The sequence below is a fragment of the Hirundo rustica genome, chromosome 9 (genome assembly GCF_015227805.2).
Source record: "Hirundo rustica isolate bHirRus1 chromosome 9, bHirRus1.pri.v3, whole genome shotgun sequence".
Classification (NCBI taxonomy): Eukaryota; Metazoa; Chordata; class Aves; order Passeriformes; family Hirundinidae; genus Hirundo; species Hirundo rustica.
Genome location: NC_053458.1, coordinates 17,519,916 through 17,524,409, shown reverse-complemented (window position 1 = coordinate 17,524,409; position 4,494 = coordinate 17,519,916). Strand labels below are relative to the sequence as shown.

General features: G+C 43.3%; 1 long non-coding RNA gene across 1 annotated transcript; it reads left to right on the top strand.

The window, feature by feature from the left end:
* Window positions 1–251: 251 nt before the first annotated feature.
* On the top strand, window positions 252–4,258 carry LOC120756748 (uncharacterized). The gene is made up of 4 exons (XR_005702235.1): window positions 252–516; window positions 3,023–3,159; window positions 3,728–3,794; window positions 4,029–4,258. It is a non-coding gene; the product is annotated as an uncharacterized LOC120756748 (long non-coding RNA).
* Window positions 4,259–4,494: the final 236 nt, after the last annotated feature.

Sequence of the window (4,494 nt, the reverse complement as noted above, 5' to 3'; positions counted from 1 at the left end):
TCGGAGGGGCCGCGGCTTCCCCGGACCCTCCCTCCCGCCCGCCCCGCGCTGGAGGCCGCCGCCCCCTCCCCGCAGCCGCCCCCGCGAAGGGCCGCGCAGAGCGGGGCTCGGTAGCCCACGGAAATGGCCCGGGACCGTCCCGCAGCCCCTCAGCGCGGCCCAGCGCGGCCGCGGTGACAGCGCACGGCCGGGACCGCGGGCAGCGGGCCCCGCCGGCCAGCCCGGCTGCCATCGCCGCCCCTGCGAGCTGTCACCGCGGGGCTCTGAGCGCTGCTGAATGTGCGCGGTGTGTGCGCCGGGACAGGATAAAGGCCAGTCAAGCATAGCACCTCACCTTCCAACGTTTTAGCGCTGTGTCTTTTCACTTACACAGCCCGATTGTCTGAAATATGTCACGGGAGAAATGCTGATGTGACCGTTCGTGCCCCAGGAATCCATTTACGTACTCCTTGTACACTCCATATACACACTGAACAGCACAGTCGTGGGGAACACACCCATCGTAAGAGAGAACAGGTATTGCCGATACTTGCTATTTGCTAAATTCAATGCCGTGATTTATAACAAATTTTTATTTTATTTTACATTTTTGAACTGTCGTGTTGAAAAACACAACCAAACTTATGCTGACAAAATTAAGTGTGCTAGATAGACATAGTCTTTCGCCAACTAGAAAATATAATGGTCGTGACTGTTCCTCTTGGCATTCTTCTGCTATCGTCTGCATCCTAAACCAGAACTTTACATTTCCATTAATGATTACTGATCTATAAATTAAAAATTCTCCTCTAACAAAATAATGACGAAGGTATTAAGATATATCTTGCCCTATAGTTTAAGCTGCAGCTGACAAGTCATCTACCCCACTGTATACACTGATCACTCTTGCAAAACATCTCCCACAGCAGGAATGCTCTGGCTTAAGCCTGAACAGAAACTGATGTTGGCTTGCCTTAATGTCCTGAACTGCAAAACGCAGAAACCCAGGTGCTGATTAATGAGGCACCGAGCCATTCCTGCTGCAGAAGTGGGAACCTGTGGGAGGTGGGCAGGGCACACCGCCAGCATCTCTAACTGTTTCCAGCCAGCTTGGCGTAATCCATTGCTCGGCATGAGCCAACTACCAGGTGTTTGTGTAAACATTGGAATTACTGAAGTTTGGTTTCCTGTGGACTTGTGTCTCATGAACTGGCCAGCTTTTGAACTGATTTTTGTTAACAAAATTTTATGAGATGTCCTCAGACTAGTGAAGGGGATCCCATTCCTGCTTTCAATCTCCTTCCATTTCAAAAACAGATAGATAAAGACAGCAATACCATACCAACACAATATCAACATAATCACCTAATTTCTTAGTGAAATTAAGTTTTAAACCTCATGTTTTACTCTGATGTCATATCATTCCTGATATAAATGAATATTTCAACCTATTTTCTACTACATCCGCAATTTTTAGTGAATCAGAACAGCCACTAAATTCTAACAACTCTGTGGCAGGATCATAAACCACTTTCAAGACAACATAAACCATAAAAATTTCAAGGGATTTTTTTTTTCTTCATCAATTCATCTTCCAAAGAACAGCCCTCACTTTTTGCTTAATACAGTATCAGTGACTTTGAAGTTTCTTCATACAAACTCCTTGATCTTTTAAGTTGTAACAGCTGTGACCCTAGTAGTCCATATGGACAAGCTGTGGACTGCTGGGGTGACAGAGGACCTGCAATGGCAGTAAAGGCATGAATGGTTGTCCTCAGGCCTGCAGGCACTGACAAGGACTCTTTCCTCTCATGGTTAAGAAGCAAAGGCCAAAAGCTCTGAAAAATGAGCTCTGGCAGATTTAGCTGCTGTGTTTTAAGATGTGATTTCTCTCAACTGCCTGAGGTCATGATCATTCTAGGAGAGTACAACAATAAGAGTAGGTATTCTTTTAAAATGCCAGCCTGTGACCTGGAGTCTCCACCATAAGAGTGTGGTAATACATAACAGCAGATTAATATACACTTGAGAGCGGTAATGTCTTAAATGAACTGGTGACTCTGCCAAAGACCACTTATCATGGCTCTAAGCCTCAAAACAGCCCATCACTATTATGCACTTAGAGGTTAGGAAGCATCTAGAAGACAAACCAGACTCTCCCCAACCCTCTGTATCAGGCCTGTGTAGCACACAGCCTACCAAAGAATTCCTTCGGCCCAGTGTGCTGCGTGGGTGAAAGAAACGAGTTTGTCCTGCCTCGCTGCTCTCTCCTTGGCCTGAGATCAGCACGTTGTTGAGCACGCAACAGATCGTGACCAGAGGCAACGGCCTCTTTCAACAGCCCCGTAACATGTGCTGAGTTGAGAGCTTCCAACTGTAAAGCTGAGAATGGTGATGCACTGAGGATTCCTGACTGGCAACTGCAGGGTACTTCTCACACTTTTGACCAAAAAAAATTGCAAATAAAAAAGAACTAGCTATGGGGAAGCATGAAGGCATTGAAGTAGAAGGGAGATCTGTAGACGTGGTTAGATATGGCTACCATATCCAGGTTGCCTTACGTTGGTTGTCTGTTCTCTTTTCCAACCAGAATTGTTTTCCAGGGAGATTTTGAGAACTGTGCATGTCTAGGATTCTTGGTATCTAATAGTCTCATCATGTTCTTGCATACGTGCGGCAGTCTCAACTTTGAATGTCCCATGTCCAGCAATCCCAGAGACCTCAGAACAAACGCCATAGGCCCATATTCTATAGGCAGTGTAATGCCAATAAAACTAAGGGAGTGCTCTACCACTCCTACAAAGTGTTGCATGATCAGACCACACGATTACTTTGAGCATTTACAGCAAGTCCTAAAAGTATGAGGCTTACTGTACCTGCATGATGCAACTAGTGCACCTTTTTCTGCATCAGAAATAGAGTAGCCAAAGGATGGGATAAAGAGCCAGCAGAGCAGTATCACAGCCAACTGGCTGCTGTGCAGTGACCACAATCTGGCTTTCACAACTAATGCACCTCCTGCTCCCTTCCTTGTGATGTGCAGGCACCACCTTCCAGCTGCTGCAAACTAAAACTGCCCCTGCTAAATGGCACCTGCCAAGAACTTTCCTCGATAACAGCTGCAACTTCTGAAATCAAGCTTCAGACCAGAATGGAAGTACCAGCAATGGGCTTGCTAAGGTGAGCTGCAGAACAGAGATTTAGCAACACAGGGCAAAAAATAACGGAATATTCCATATCAACACATATGCATAGCAAAGGTAGAGCGGTATCACAGGAGCATGTGCAGATAGCAGCATAATTCTGTTGGCTTCTGCTGAATCATCTTATTTGTACTATGTAAGAGAAAAATAGGGCTGTGCTTTTTATCTGTCCTTTAATTACAATAAAACTTCTTGATTATATTGATGTTTTTCAACTTCATGTCAATTAGACCCATTAATTCCATAAATAAAGAGCAAATTTGGATAAAATGGATGGTATTTGTTACAAGAGGGTAGTAATTGGAAGGCTGTCCAAGATAAGTAATCAAAGTCTGCAGTAATCTATCCTCAGATGAGTTGTACACACCTGTTCCGTACCCTTCTCCTTCTGGAATTACTTTCAGAGTGGCACTTCAAGTATGGTAAAAATTTGCTGTCAGATGACTGCTCCCACTAAAATCTGCAAGAGGGATGTGACCATGAAAGAAAAATACACAGTAACCTTTCCAAAGTATGCCTGCAATTTCAGAATTGTGCTTTCCCAGGGCTGAGCCTCCTTCTGCCAAGAATGAAGCCTTTATCATGGTTGCTGTACTGAAAAGCGAGACATAGGTGAGAAAGAAAAAATACTTTTAGAGCATTTGGAGATTATTTCACTTGGGGTTTTAAATTTACACAGGATGTAACTAACCTCTCTCTCTGATTTTACCCACTGTAGTAAGAATAGATCTTAATGAATGTTTAAAACTTGAGCAGTTTATGAAAGAAATTATATAACATGGTGTTGTAGAAGCAGTGGATTGAATTCAGTGACCTAAAAAATGCTTACATTTTTTTCTGTCTTAGGAATTTCCTAGGTCTACCTGTCAACAGCAGGATATATTCCCAGAAAATCAATTATCCATGTAAGCAAAAATATCACGGAGATTAAAGACCATATGAAAGAGAAAGCACAGCTCTCCTTTCACAACACTGTGAATCAAGAGTAACTTCACTGAAGCCAACGAGTTACAGTGGTGTGAGTAAGAAAAGAACCAGCTCTGTTGTCTGAAAATTACTCGGGCCACCCATGGAGTCCAATCACAAGAACTGCAGGCAGCTAATATTGCAGCATTTAATTCAGAAAGCCCAAGACTGAAAAGAAGAGACTGAAAAGAAAGGATCTGAATTTGGTTTCAGTCAAAAAAAAAAAAAAAAAAAAAAAAAAAAAAAAAAAAAAAAAAACAAAAAAAAAAAAAAAAAACCCAAAAAAAAAAAAAAACCAAAAAAAAAAAACCCACCACCTCAGTTTCTAAAAAATTCTCCCTCTCCA